General features: G+C 39.9%; 1 protein-coding gene across 1 annotated transcript in view; it reads right to left on the bottom strand.

The window, feature by feature from the left end:
• Positions 1–16,531, bottom strand: part of LRP1B (LDL receptor related protein 1B) — a 636,888-nt gene that overhangs the window by 583,112 nt on the left and 37,245 nt on the right. The gene's annotated exons all lie outside the window — the stretch shown is intronic.

Raw genomic sequence — 16,531 nt, 5'->3', positions numbered from 1 at the left:
CTTACTAGTTTTTCTCCTTAAAGTAGTCCATGTCATTCAGTGTGGAGGGTAAGTTCTTCACCATGCAGACTGTACCAGAAATGCACATTGTGCTCTAAACCACAAACCTGACAGCCTAAAGATCTGAAAATCCAGCCCCCCTGTCTTGCAGAAGTTTGCACCAAATGCAGGGAATTTCAGTAGGAACATGAGTAGGGTGGATCACTATGAAATACCAATGTACACCTCTGCTTTAAGAGTATGAAAAGGTGGCAACCAACTAAAAGGATAAAATAAAAGAGTCAAATTTTATTTTGCAGCAAATCATGGAAAATATGCCTATAAAGAAATTACTTGCAGATGTTGTTTTTAGGAAGGGAACTAAAAAGCAGAGAGGATGAGGGCAATACACTGTTCAATGTGCGAACTATGTATAATTTATTAACTTGCCATTACATAAAATGTGTAATTAAAGAGTTAAATTGCTTCCAAACTTATACAATAACGTCTAAATAGCCCATATATCTACTGTGCTGAGAATGCCAGGGATTACACAATATAGAAGTGTGTTAACCTTGATTTATATCTGTACACTAACTGTATGTACAAGTGCTGTATGGAGGGGCTGGGTGCTGCTACAGCCTTTGGTTTTAAAACTTGAGAGGGGCTGTTTTGCAAACCTTTAGTGTGGCAATTACACAGGAGTTTTAGGAAAACTCCCAGACAGATCAGCAAGTCATTAACTTTTGCTGGAAGACAAAATTATGATATTTAATCGCTCTGTTGTCTAAATGTGCAGAATTATTCCCCTCCCTAAGCAGCTCCTGTCAGAGACCCGATGGGTGATGCTGAGGGATTCCCAGGCTCCCAGTAGCCAGCAGCTCTTCTGCTGGTCTGCAAGGAATTCTGGGAGACACTGTCAGAAAGCAGTTGCTTCTGTCTCTGTTTCCTTGCAATCAAATTATTGCTGTTAAATGTTTTCATTCTGACAGTTCAGTCACCTTCTGCTATCATGAAACACATGAAGTGAGTAAATTCCCAGCTGCATTTTGTCAGGACTTGGAAATCTGGATGATTTGGAAGTCACCCTTTGGGATTACTAAACCAACTGCTGCTGGTTTAGTAGGATGATTAGTGTAAAGTAAGGAATGTGTTTGGAAAAGGGTGTTTGGCATCAGGAATAACCACTGCTGGACATCGGGCCTGTGAGAGAAGAGATTTTTGTTTTCTTTAGGAGTTATCCTTCATTAGGGGGAATATTTTGAATTACATGGGGTAGAGCTTTGTGAGGCTGAAACACTCTGAATTTATTGCAATATGGAATCTGTCCATGGATATTAACGTACCAATATATCAGTCAGTTATTTTGGGGGTTCTTGGGGTCAACAAGCTGACTGGAGTACAGGACCCAGTTTAGATCATAAGTTCTTTTTTTAAAGGAGAACATAACTTTTTCTCTGTCATTCTTATACTTTACCTTCCCTAAGTCTTCTTAAAGGATGGAATTTTTTTTCCTCCATTGCTAGAAATATACTGGTAAACAACCTATCTGTATAAAAAAAGAGAGGATCTACTTTTTAATGGGATATGTGGACTGTCAAAATAAAAGTTACTCTGAAGAAAAAAATCACACTGTAAAGATGGCATGATTTAGTATAGAAAGTTCATACACAAAGGGAAGTCTGCAAATTAACTGCAAATTAGAATGTTCCTATTATATTTGTGTACAACAGATAATAATCTTATTATATTTCACCCTTATTTTGAACACACTTCCAAAAACTAATGAAGGCAATAGATGACCATAATCTTCAGTGTACTTAAAATTTTAGAAAATATTGAAAAACCTGATTTTCATGAGATTATATCCTAAATTTTGATAATAATAAATTGTATAAACACCTAGTATGCACCAGACTGAAGTTTTAAGATTTGAAAGTCGCATGTTTAGCAACACCCAGAATTGGTGATGCTACCCATCCTTCTGTAGGTGTGTGAAGGGGCAAGGCAGGTAAGACAGGGGCTTTTGAAAAACTTGATTAAGAGCAAGAAGTGTTGAATCCAACAGCAGCTGTACTGGAAACAGTAGCACAAAAGCAGCTACGGGCTTGGTAGGAACAACATGGAACTGTCCTCTCTTCCCACACTCCAGACAAAGGCTTGCAAAGAACCTTTGGCACAGTGCTGCAAATTAAGCCTGTTAACAAGTATGTACCTTAGCTTTTGTGGCTAATTAAATGGAAAAAGATTTCCTCAGGAAGCAAAGAGCACAGAAATGCAAATGGAATGAACAGACAAATAAAGCTAATATGCTGTTTTCACAAACATCAAAGAGTTTTCTACGTGACATTTTGTACACTATTGAGATTTTGTGCTGGTTATATCAGAGTTTTACTGCTGTTTTTTGCTCTGTTTTAGGTACAAATCTGACACTACCTATAATGAAGAGCAGAAAGTCAACACACCTATTTGTAGCCAACACAGCTAAGCCATTTATCAGATCCCTGATAAAGCAAGCACAAGTTTTCAAAAAATCTTGGGCTTTTCTACAGAGCAAATTATTCCCTATTCGCAGTAATACTCATCTTACAGGTATTTAATTGTTATTTTTGCACCACTGGCACAACAATTCTGTTCATTTCAGCTTTGAAGTCTTAATTTGGCAACTTCCGGTTTGTATTTAAGTGTGAGTGCCCATCCCTGGAAGTGTCCAAGGCCAGACTGGACAGGGCTTGGAGCAACCTGGTCTAGAGGAAGGTGTCCCTTCCCAAGGCAGAGGGAGTGGAACAGGATGATCTTTAAGGCCCCTTTCAATCCAAACCACTCTGTGATTTTATGAAAAGCTGATGACATCATGTCAGTGCTACCTACTCTTTGAAGAATACCCTTTTTTTAATGGTTAAACATTAAATAATGGAATTTTAAAACTCCAGCTTTAAAGTTCTGTTTAAAAGACACTGTGAGCTTTGAGAATTTATCAGTTTGTGCCAGATTTGATCTCCATCCTGTACACAGGGCAATGGACTAAGCATTTTACACAAGTGTAACTACTACAATGAACTCTGCATACCACCACCCCCACACACTAATAACCAGCTCTGATTGACAGTTCTTTGAATCAATGGCATTTGCACAACAGTAGTGAAGATGATCCAGTTTCAAAACAACATAAAAATTAACTGGAACAAAGTTTAGGCTGCTGTAAAAGCCCCCAGGTGCCCCAAAATTGCCAATATGGGCATCTTTGCTTCTGCTGGTGTTTGAGCTCACTTGCCTGTTATTTTACAGACTGTTCTATTTTAGCAGCGCTATTTTGGCCAAGATCTCTCTCTTTAGGGCTTTCCTTCCATAGCATCTCTTATTTACCATTTAATAAAGCCTCTGTAACATTTGACAACCAGAGGCCACAGGGAACTTTGCTGCTGCCACCAAAAACTTCCTCTGGAGCATCACCTTTGACACAAAAGCAGAGAAGAAAGAGCAGAGCGAGACCTTTCTCAGCGCAGCCGCCCATCCCCAGCCGAGATAAGACAACAGCCCCATTACTGCAGACAGTGTAGGGCCTGCAGTACAGGGAGAGCAGGTGTTTAACATCACCTCAGCTCTGCTGGGAGAGCCCAGCGTGCAGGACTTGGCATTCAGCATCCCCGCTTTCATCTACATGGGAATTCTGCAAGGAAAACCCCTCATCTCCAACGAGTCCCAGCACGAGCCCCTCTCCATTGCCCAACAGGATGGATCCCGCTCTGTAACGAGGGTTCCACCTATGGTTTGCAAGGAATGCTTCCATTGGGTAAGTACTGTTTGACATTCCTCTCTTCCCCCAGCACGTGCCGCTCCGTCCCGCTGGCAGCATTGATGGCAGCTGCCGGACATGGTTCGTGACTCCAAGCTGAGCCCCTGCTCGAGCCATTTGCTAAAGCTGCCGGGGTCCGATCATGAACACGATAAGAAGCAAAGTGGAGGAAGCAGCAAACACCAGACAGTTCAGCCAGAAGTCAGGCTTTTCTTACAGCCCTCTGGACAGATGGGGAAGAACAGCTTGTACTGATTTTTTTTTTTACCTTATTTTTTATCTAGTTCATCACTATTCCTAACTACTTCAGCCTTCAAAATTTTATAAGCAACTTAAGGTCTGCAAGGTCACTACTTCCTAAAGGGATTTTAATTTTTAAAATTTACAGATGGTTATTCAGTTCAGACCTGTGAGTTCATAAACAATTTTTGAACTACATGGTTTATGGTTGTATTCTAATTGTAGCAAGATGAAAAAGGTCTGATTTCCTTTTTTTTCCTAGCTTCAGGCAGAATATTTTTCCTTTCAGCTATACATTTCAGCCATTCTAAAAGCATCTGAAACGTAAGAGAGCTAATATAAAAAAGATTTTCCTCCCACAACTAAAGTAGCAGGTCTTTCTACCTGCTGCGAGATGTGTCACATTAGAGTTTACAGATATTTTGAAAATATAACATCACTCTCTCTCTTTCCCTGACACCAGCAGGCACCTGGATTCATGGTTTAATTGCAAGTGCTTTCAGTTAATGTCAGTGTGTAGGTGTGAGTGGGGATCAGGAGCTTTAGCACTAGGAGAAGTTCACAGCCATCTTCACTCCAGTTACACTCCCCATCTCACCCATTTTTGTAGTATTTCAAAGAAATGCTGGCCAGAGGACAAATGATCAAAGAATGTATTAAAACATGCTACTTGTATCTACAGTTATTGCACTTTTTAATGTTTTTACTCTTTTTGCTGAACTGGTAATATCTTAATTAACTGGGAATACTCACAAAATTCTCCTTGGGTTCAGTTTTCCCTAGTGGGAATGCCATTCCTCAGTTACTGCTCGCCAGGGATGACATCTAACCAGCTGAGGCACCCCAAAAAATCCAACCCCAGTGATTTACAGGCTTTAATGATAAACAATCTTTTACTTCTACTTTTCTTGACTAACTGCACCCATGTTCTTATATATGACACCACTTGGTTTCCACTGAGTGGAAATTTGTGATCCCTCTGCCAACAGGCCTTGCAGGGGTATCCTCCTGTTTGGCATAGAGGCTGCTAACACAGAATTGTGAATTTTCATTGTGGAACATGCTCACTTATGAGAATCACCTCTCTCAACTCAAAGGATGTATCTCCCTAAAGAGTACTTAAAATAGGGCTTCCCCCAAAGTTATTTTCCTTTACCCTGATTTCCCTTGATCTTGTATTCAAAATGACCAATCCACTCTCATTCCCAGCACTTATTCCATTCTCTCCCTCAAAAGCATATCAAAAATTTCTCATTTTTCCACCTTTTTGCAGACATTTCCAAACCAACGATCTCCATGGCTTGAACAAGAAGTAGTGATATAACCTATTTAATTTACTTCTGTTACTTTTAAGAACCTGATTTTTTCCTAAAGAAATCCTCTGCTGCGTAACTATGGCACTTATTTGTTTTTTTCTAATGGGGATCAAATATTCTTTATTTTTAACTGTATTTTATACATGCATTACTGTGCATGTTAAAAATACATGCAGAGCAGGATACTGTCAGCATTTTTTGCAGTGAGTCACCAGCTTCACAGCTGCTGTTCTGAAATAATATATTTAATCTCCAGTTTTTTCAGCTGTGTCCAAACAGACCACTGCTCCTGTGCTGAAATCCCTTCACTTTAATGGGTACTATGTACATATTCCCATCAGGAGCAGACTGCAGAATTAAGTCTCAGTCTGGCTGCCTTTCGCACATGTTGGGCTCTCATGGAGCTGCAGAGGTGAAAATTGAGAGGTGAAGAAATGACAGTTTTGACACCCTCATACAGTTATAGCACCTGAAAGTATGTGCAGAGTATCGTAAAATTATAATTAATTAATTTAATTTAACTTAATTTAATTCAGGCCAATGATGTCTTCTAAAATCGAGAATAGAATCACAGAATCATAAAATCACAGAATGGTTTGGGTTGGAAGGGACTCCAAAGACCATCTAGCTCCAGCCCAGCTGCCATGTGCAGGGACACCTTCCACTAGACCGGGCTGCTGAGCTCCATCCATCCTGGCCTTGGACAACTCCAGGGATGGGGCAGGCACAGCTTCTCTGGGCAGCCTGTGCCAGGGCCTCACCACCCTCACAGTGAAGAACTTTTCCAAATAGCTGTCTTCTCGTACTGTCACTTTGAATCCATTCTCCCTTGTTCTGTCACTACACGCTCTTGTAAAAAGTCCATTTCCTCCTCAACCAAGAGCAAGTGGCTGTCCTGATCCCCTCTCCAGCTCTTTCCTTGCATTGCAGAACAAGTTGCATGCACAGACTCTGTTTCCTTCCTGCAGAGGATGAAATACATCCCACAATAAAAGTCAATGAGGCTGTGCAGCACAAGGCCAGTGCCGGTGCTGTCCCCGGGGGGGTTGTGATTGACGGAGACAATCGGAGACACTAATGGCAAAGGCTTATACAGTCCACTAGGAATATTTACTCTGCATTTCATATCTGCCACACAAGCCTTAAAACCTGTTTGCTGAATGTCACTGTTTCACTCCATCAACACCCAACACAACAATCAAACTCTCTCCAGTGGGGATCTGGTGTTTGCTCCGCCTTTCCTCTACTGAGCACCATGGGTTAATAAACTGGGAAACTACTCATGGCATCCTATCTATGAACAACAATCATCTCTCTGCCTTTCTAAATTTTGAGTTCCAAAACTGGGCACAATTACTTGACAAATCATTATTCACTTGGAGGACTGGTATTTCCAACCAGGTTTAAATATTCCTTATTTTTCAGTTTCCTTCTAAGTCCTCAGACTTCTTAGAAGGCACGTAAAGGATGCTGTTTCAATACTTGCAACCATAAAAATAAGCACTCTCTCTTCATTTCGATGATAAAAAAATTAAATATTTAGACTCCAAATAAGCTAAATAGAACTCTCAAAATATCTGCTGCTCTTTAGGAAGTTCTATGAGACCCAGATTAAAAATAAAAAGAATTTCGAAGATCAGTTATTGCTGGTTTATTTACAGTTTCCCTTCTTATTTACAGTGAGTGCTTAAGGAAATATGGAATTAAAAATCAAGTACTCTTGAATGTCTATTGAAAACAAGAGTGATGCGGTCAAGAGGGAAGGGTTTTATTCACCGAACCTCAGTGTCACTCCTTCATGTGTTGTATCAAAATGATGTTATTAACATTAACATCACTGCTATTTGTTTTTAATTTGGGGTTTGGTAGCTACAAGCACACATTGCTGCCAACAGCCCCAAGCTCCAATGGGATCTTGGTACATGCTGGTGCCAATTCCGTGTCTGAGTGCCAGGAGAAATGTATGGGGTTCACTGCCCATCAACAGCTTTTTGCTTTGTGCTTTCTTGAACTAGAAGACTTCCTGTTACTAAGCATCTGCAGGCAGGTAAATGGGAATATAATTGACTTTCCATGAAAAAAAAACAGATTTATCTCAGTGTGGCAAGCATAGAAAGACCACTTTGTGAACCTGGGCCAAACCAGGCAAAAAATGCTGGAAGCTTCAAGAGAGACTCCCAAGAGAGCAGTACAGCTGCTTCAAAGCAGCAACAGAAAGGCCCAGCACACAGCCTGGAGGCACTGGGCACTCCTGCTCTGAGGAGACCAGACCTGGGGCTACCAGGGCCCAGAACCAACTGAACTGGCAGCAAATGAGAGAAGATCCCAGCACCTCTCGCCTCCACCCCCATATACACAGAGCTATTCCAGCACACTCCTCCCCAGCACATACAACATGCCCTAGAGAACATCCACCTCTTAACAAAGAGGGAAAATAGAAAAAAAAACCAGTTGAAAGTGCTCATACAGCACAGGCTGGAACTAAGCCTTTTGGAGCCAGTAACTATTCAAATAAAGCAATGCTGCTTTCCTTTCCATTAACATTATCTTCCCTATCAATACCCAAGGCCGGTATTTCTTAGTGCTGGCTGTAAAAGCAAGTTTAAAGGCTCTGAAGTCTCACTCCCCAGTTCCTCCCCTGCTCTGGTGCACTGACTTGGAAGGCTCCTGCACCTCAGGAACCCCCTGTGAACCGAGGCACTACATGGATGCCAAAAGCTCACTGTGCCAGTACTGCTCCTGGGGAGAATCCTTGAAAAGAAAAGGTAAGGAAACCCCAGGAGCTGTGCTAATTGATTTTCCATATAAACAAGTAAGTCATTAAATAAGCAACTCAGTGGCTTTACTCTCATGAAGTTAATAGCTAAATGCTCAAAAGGAATTATACTTAAGTCCTGGTTAACTCTTAAATCTATATATGCTGCTTACGCTGAAAATTTAACACATGCTAGTGAGGAATAACCCCAGCAAATGAAAGTATGTATTTCCTGTATTCATGGGAAACAAAAACAAATGGAGCTATTTGTCCTACCAAAACTACGTGTTTCAGAATAAACAAAGCCAACTGTTTATATTTTAGGTTTGTTGGGGGAAGTATTTCAATAAAAGACACTCTGCTTTCAAATAGCCTACACATGAAAAAATGTATTTATTAGGTTAAAAGTTGTCTACCAAAAAGGAGCTCAGTGGCAGCCTGAGCCAGGAGTCTCTAATGCCCATGAGATCTCTGGAGCACAGGGATATTCTGCATTTACTCCCCCAGGCAAACCCCCAGCACTGGGGAATCTTCACCAAAGCATTGGCTCAATCAACCCACTGCAAACACAGTCACACTAAAACGCTTTTCCTCACAACCCCTCCTTCAAATCTTTTTCATCCCCATAATTTTCCAGACTCAGTATCCATCATTCTAATTTTCTATTCTCTAAGCATCCAAGACTCTCTTGGACAAACCACAGAATTCCAAGCTACTAACCCCTTTGCTGAGCGCAGTGTTTTTCTACTAAATGCTGTTCTTCTCCAGTTCTTTGGCTTGCCTCCAGTTGCCAATCTCAATTTGCAGTGCCACCTATCTCCATCTGCAGTGGCCCTCTGTCCCCCAACCAGTTCCTTCCTGCAGCTCCAGCTCCTGCTCTCATCACTTCAAGCCTCAGCATCCATGACCAGCTTTCCCACATCACTTCCCCAGCAGTATTTTCTTTAACTCCAATGTTTTGTCTCTGCCAAGATCTCAGTAATGACTCCCTGGAACGAGCAACAATTTTGCTCTTTGTTGTAGGATATGGTAGCCAATGTTGTATGCAATTTTGGGAGTCAGTCTCATAACTCTCACCAACAAGACGGGAGACAAACCACAGAAGCACAGCGGCTCACAAATATATATATATATTTAATATATATGGAGTTTTAAGGAATAGCTACAACCTCCTCATATCTGTTACAGTTTCAGGCTCAGTCTGTGCAGCCACTGGGAAACTGTGATGCCAGGAGGCAAGTACTGCTGACCTTAACTAATACTTACCCCAGCCACAGCCCAAGTGAGGGCCAGTTCTGTCCTCAAACACTGGGAAAATCACACCTTTTCTACTTAAGAAGCAATAAAGAAACAAACAGAAGGCAAAATATGTGAATATTAATAATTCACATAAGTAACACTTGGCTGAGATCCCATATTTTTATCACCACTGAACTTCTACCACTATTGTTCCTGCACCGTCACAGTGTATAAGGCCAACATATTTCAAAATTGCAAAAGGCATGCACAAAAAAAGAGAAGAAAAAGCAAAATGTTTCTTCATTTTAATATTTATGTTTCTAATAACTGTTTTCATTCTAAGCATCTCGAGAACAGTAACTTTCATACAAAACTCATTACTTTTAAGAATTTTAAATTAATGCAATAACTTCCAAATATCTATCCTTGCTAATTTCTACTGTATTAACAGTTCTTCATTACTTGAACATATTTTTGCATTGACTGCAACAGCAACAGGCTAGGACTGTAAATTTTTTTAATGCTGGGGTATTGGATTTTGAAGAATTAAAACCAAATGGAGAATCTTGGAATGCTGATGAGATTGTTGCTTGGGCACTTCCTACAGATATTCTGTTCCAACAGTAGGCAGTGGGAGGATTCTTTTCAATCCAAGCAAGTCAGTAAAGGTGGCATAAAGTACAAAATGGCTGTCTTCAAAATCCTATGTAAATTCCTGCAACTCCAAAAAAAAGAGGGGAACATGGAAACTCCAACTCTCTGTAGCTTGGGCTTGGTGCTCAAACATAACTCTGAGTCTTACAGATGACCTAAAAAAAGACAGTATTCAAAAGCCATTAGGTAATAGATGCAGAAGGTATTAAGAAATAAATTGCATCTAAGCCCTAGAGGACTCCCCTCTGCTGTGAAATTTTTCCAGGACTGGCTTGGCAGCAGAACACCAACCATTCCCAGCTCAGAACAGCCCGGGATCCCAACAATCTGTGCTCAGTGCTGCTGACAGAGGAGACCCGCAAGGGCACCTGGATGTCGATCCCAGAAGACATCTGTTTACTGAAGGATTTCTCAGAGGTTCACTGGCCTGCAGCAATTTGCACTGGACTCAATGCATTCATTTAAGAACACTTATTTAGGCAGAATGTGAATTTCTGGTACCTACAGAGGTTCACCCACCATTGCTCTCAGCACTTCTCAAAGATGATGGATGCTCTTAAGCAATCACTCTTTACTTTGACAGGTAGGGTTTTTCCTGTATTTTCTAGTGTCCTTTACAGGTCTTCATATTCCTGGCAAAGAAGTGTGGCACAAACCTTGAACAGACCTTTCCCTTTTTCAGTCTTTAGTGCGAAAATGGGGGAAATACGTATTTTCTATGTGAAAACTTGTATTACAGCACCAATACTAAAGCAAAAATGATGATAATACATCAAGTTCAGCATGTCAAAAACAAAATCCAAGTTCTGTTCTCCTTTGACATTCTGCAGTGCCTAATTGACTGGAATGGCAGAATAGGATCCATGAAGAGAACCATAAAAAATAGAGGTTTAAATCACCGTTTAATTTATTACAAATTCCGTTTTATTTAACAGTCTATAAACTCAGGCAAAAATTCTACAACTTTGGTTCTGTACATTTTTTTTAATTAGTTTCTAGAAAGACTGTGTTACACAGAAATTCTAATGAATTATTTTTTGGTTGAGCTCCTCCTCTGTTACCTATCTCAGATTTTCTGATCATTAGGTATTTCTCATGCATGTCGGACCTTTCATTTCTAATGCTCAGAATGATCAAGGAGCCTGATGTTTTGTCATTTATTTTAAAATTAGGATGACCCTGAAAACTAGCTCAGTCAGTCATTTCTGTACAGCAGTCCCTTATCATTAAAGCAGCAACATTTTCCCAACCTCCATAATTAACCTTTTTGTACAAGTGAAAGCAATAGCAATCTATCCTTTGAAAGCTCTTCTGGGTCTATTTAGCACACTTCTCTCACAACTGAACAGAAATAAGCCAGCAAAGATGAAAGAAAAAAAAAAAACAAAAAACAACAAACCCTGAACCACCCTGCTTAGAATAAAATTAGATACTTTGTTCTATATCAGTCATAAAAATATCGCAAATCAGAATTAAAACCTCGTTTAACTTCTTTTTTTTTTCCCCCAGGTCATAAATGTCCTGCTTTATTTTTCATCTCTACACACTCATCGGTTCCTGGTAAAATGTGTATTGCTTTCAGCATAAGATTATTTCCCCTTTTATGCAATTGTTTGCTTCTACTCCCTATTCAAAAATCAATTTTTATTGATCCAGTCAGTGGCACATTGTTTCCCACAAAAAAGGAGAACTATGTCATGCTAATTCATACAAACAGGCAAGTTCCACGGCTGTATCTGGCCTTCTTTTTCAGAAAGGATATCTTGTTTTTTTCTGTTTGAAACAGGGAGAGGAGATGATGATAAACACAGGCTCACTCCATAATACTGGATGCAACACTTAGGGAAAAATTACAGCAGGAGAACTTGGGCTTAGGTTGACAGGCATTAAAGCAGAGGGCTGATTTACCCCAAGAGCTTGGCTCTCATGGAGAGAGGCAGGACAGTAATGCTGGCAGAGTCTGATGCATCACTTCAGAGCTCGTGGTGCCTGGGACTGCAGAGGTGCTCCAATGGAAAAACGGAGACTGACGCCAGGCAGCCCAGAGCGTATCCATGAGACACTCCAGCTTCGTTCCACAGCCTGCTATCTTGCTCAAATTACCAGGATAACTTTCAATTTTCCTTTTGGAAAACAAGCCACAAACACAGGAAACTATACCTACTATCTGTATTTTAAAGTTAGCATTTGAAGACCTATATATTTCTTATACTTTGGCTGTGAGCCTCTATTTCTGTTGCTGCAGGGAATGGAAATACCCAATGTATAAATTTGCCACAGTGGCAGAGATGAAACCTGTGTTTGCAGGAAGAAAAGGAATCAAGGTCTTGGCAGAAGGGTTTTTATTTGTTTGTTGTCTGCTGTTTTCATTTTTCTGGCAGCCACATGAATCAGATGAAGAGTTTTGAATGCTGGAATAAATCTCAGCAGAGATACAGTGAGCAAAAGCAGGTGAAGTGAACAAAGCTGGAATTTAATCACATTTCTATTATAATCAAATATGCATTCACAGTTGTGTACAACATATTATAAAAACACACAATGAGCTAAACTGTGATTTCAGCAGTGTAAATAGCAGAGAAAATGCATTGATCTCAGGAGAGTACTTCTGGCTTCTCACTGGTATAACCAAGAAGAATTCTGAACAACAAATGCTAATTATATACAATATAATCTGGCAATCTGTACAACCATCACTGAAACACAGCTCTGATCACCCTGCCAGGAGGCTCACTGGTCTGAAACTTTGCTGCAGAAAGAAATATAACCCTCTGATTTTTGTCAGGCAGCAAGTCAAACTTTGAGTCACATTAAAATAAAAAACATCAATAAACATGTAACAAAATATCTCCATTCTAGTTTGCCTTCCCAACTCAGTTTATGGATAAAGTATGATTTTGTAATATAACGACTCACCAAAACCACAAAGAAAAATATCCTGCAAATTTATTTTTCCATCTTCAATTTTACATAATTTGCTGTTTGATTAGTAGAAGAATGCAATTAAAAACAAAGCCCATGTAATCAAATTAGGAGCTGATTTATTTCTAAATTGTATTCCTCATTGTTAGAAAGTCAGCAACAAAACTCAGCTGACATATAGAGATAATACCCATAAGAAAAAGCACCCATAAGAACACCCTATAAAAAAAACCCGTAAGAATAAGTGGGCCAGTGAAGGCAGGCAATACACCCAGCTTTCGGGACTTTTCCTTTTCCTTTATCTGAGCTGTAACATGCATTTATTCCCAGTTTATCAAGTGCTTAACAGGCAAAAACAGCCCAAAAGATTAAGACTGAACCAGCCGTCTTTATCTCCTCAGTCCTCAACTGGCTTTTAACACATTTAGTAAAAGCAAGTGCCTTGTCTCATTTTCATCAACTCTAACTGGTTTTACTGTGGTTTCACTGATACATGAACTACCCTACAACCTAATTTCTTTCACCTTTAGTAAGGAGAAGGAATGCCCTGGCCTGCTCAATCCCATGGAAAGCCACCCTGCCCCACGGGTGCACAGTTGGCACCCAGCTAAGAGCCCAGCAAACTCAGCAACTGCATTTTAAGCATGCTGGACCGCGGTTTTCAGGTTTAACTGAAATCTGAAAATCAATTCTAATATTCATATTGCCAGATGTTGTCCAAGGTAAGTGTGGAAAACCATCCTGCAAACATTTCGATTCAACACCTGCCGACTCTGATGAGCAGAGTCTCGGTATCATCCCTGAGGTTGCTATGCAAAAGTACCTCCTTCCCTAAATGCATTTTAACATCTACCCAATGAACTCTTCCTCAAAATCATCTGGTCTGAACCCGAGGTTACAAGTAAACCATAGTACATGTGATCATTTGTTGCTCCTGACACCTTCCCTTTTTTCTTCACTTGAAAAATTGATCATCTTAATACCAAAGAAAGTTTGTATTAACATAAATCTTCTCTACTTAAGCACTGGCTTGGACAACGAATTATTAAATCTTGACAAAAAGAATATTTATGAGATACAGAAGAGCCTTTTGACATAGAGAAATCAATATTTTTTTTTCCTCAGAATTCTCGGAATCATCAAAAAGATAATATTTATAGAGAAAAAAATCCTAAGGCAATGACAAGCGTGGTATTGTGTATTTCTTATGTCAGTGCAATAAAATAAACAAGAGAGAAATTAATGAAAGAGCCACTAATATGTCACAGGGACGTGCTATTTTATATGCTAGGGGAAAAGGGAAGAGTCCACACGGTTCCAGAGGAGACGCTGGTACAGGCACACGGAGTCACACCCACACACTCAGCTTCAAAAACCACACAAAGCTCCTCTTACGGGATTTGTACCACCACGTTTTGGCTCTAGACATCAGCTCAAATCCATACTGTTAGCGTATGTACAAAATGGCCTAAAATCTCTCTCATTATTATCAAAACCTCCCCTAAAGCCCCTCGCTTCACACGCAGACCCTGAGGTCCCGTCTTGCACCACACCCAGGACAGCCGGTTCTGTGCCCATCCACAGCTTGGGAAGATGGATGTCTCCAGAGGTTACTTGATTTTCTAGGATGTCTTACACACACAACTGCACCCCAATCTGAGCACTCGCCCTTCCTTTATCTCCAAATGAACCCCTGCAATTTCTGAAAAACCCAGCCAAGCTCATCTTCCCATATTCCAGTTACTACAAGGTCTGAAATAGGAACTATTACTTTCCTCGTACTTATTTTTAAAGGTTAATTAATGTTCATACAACATCCTTCGACGACTAAATTCCATTATTATAGATTTGCTCATAGATCAGTGCACAAGACAGCAGATTGGCATTCTTTGCTTCAAACTGATGCAGTACAGGAGTCACAGAGTATTGATGGTCATGGCTGAGATGCTGTAGAAGACGATGTTGAGAACTGCATATATTATGTTTCTAAAGCAAAGCTGACCCTTGCCAGCTCTATTGATCCTCCATTAAATTCACCCCTTAAAAATCAGAGGTGAAAAAAACACCTAGTTTCCTCACTTCTAATTCATTTTGCTCTTATCTCCTTTTGCCTAATATATAGTTTAATGATTTTAAAAGGTACCAGGTACCCAGATTATGGCTATTTTTCAAACTTAGTGATTTATACTTGGGTAAATTCACGTACAACTTCCCTTTGGGAGATTTGGGCTTCTGTGAAATGCAGGTCCACTCCTAAAACGAAAAGGGCAGAAGAGCAGCCCACTGCAAGCACTTGCCTTCCAGGAAGGGAAACAGCCCTTTTGGGAAATGACAAGATAAATCTTAGATCAGACAGCCTGTGACATTTGTAGTGTTTGAACTTGAAGGGAAAGAAAATTAATTCCTCCTGTTTTCACACGCCAGAGTGACTGACGACACCTTGACTTTATTCCTAGATTTACCATTTGCCTTATTTCTAACCTGAGATAAATAAGGGAAAAAAAACCCCAAAACCAAAAAAACACCACATATTTCTAGCACTTACAAAAGGACAAAATCAAATCACCCTTAAAGGGATATTAAAATTAGTTGCAATGCCTAACTATTATTTAAAGAAAAACACTTGGAAATCTTCCAGTGAAAGGCATTAAGTACCAGAGAGCATTATTATTTTTACAGTGTTTGAGTGCATTCATCTGCCATTGCCTTTCCTTTTAGCCAAGAAAAGCTCAGAGGAGCTCAGCTGACCTAAGTGTTCTGAATTTTCCTCCTATGCTCTGTGGTTCTGTTCAGGTCCATCATGTAATTTAAATGCTAGTTTTCATTGTTCAAACAAAACTGTACTTCTGAGATGCTTGTGATAGGAGATTATTTTCATTTCTTTTTGTGGTAGTTTGAATTCTGGTCAATCTTTTGTGTCCTTTCTGTTCGGTGCCAGCTGCTTTGTACCTCAGCTGGCAGTGAGTTTTACATTCCAGGGTTATGGGAAGGGACTTTAGGAAAAAGCTCATTGTCCTTTTGTACTGCAAAAGGAACAGTATGGCAACTGAGACAAAAAGAGCACACTTTAAAGACAAGTATCAGTTGATAGTGTAGCAGAAGATCTAATTTTTTTTAGACATGGACAAACCAAGCCCCTGGGAACATGCAGTACTTTGCATAAGAGGGCAGTAAATAATTTGGCACTGATTTATTCTAGGCCAACTTAATGCCACACTATTAATATAAAAAATATTGTTCCTGCATTCACCAAGATTGACAGAGTAGCAGAAGTATACATGGTCTAAAACGCATTCTAAAAAGAAGAATTAATGTATAAAATTAAGAGTAAAAGATAAGGAAACACTCAAAATAGATTCCTTTTAACTCGATGTGGAGTTGGATGAAGAACAGCACCATGACATTGCACATGGAAGGAATGTCAGAGGAAAGAAGGGTTACTGCGTTTTTCTAGCTCTCTCGTTGAAAAAGATGGATTTTTCTTTCTATCACACAGGCAAATGTTTACAGTGATCCTACTGCTTGTAATTTAAAAGATGCTCAAATCAGAGTCTCACTAACTTCAAAAGCATTATTCTGGCCATGACATTACAAAACACATTAGGTACCTACCCGGGTACCTCCCCAGAG

This window comes from Corvus cornix, chromosome 7 (assembly GCF_000738735.6).
Source record: "Corvus cornix cornix isolate S_Up_H32 chromosome 7, ASM73873v5, whole genome shotgun sequence".
NCBI lineage: Eukaryota > Metazoa > Chordata > Aves > Passeriformes > Corvidae > Corvus > Corvus cornix.
This window is presented reverse-complemented; position numbering and strand designations above follow the sequence as displayed.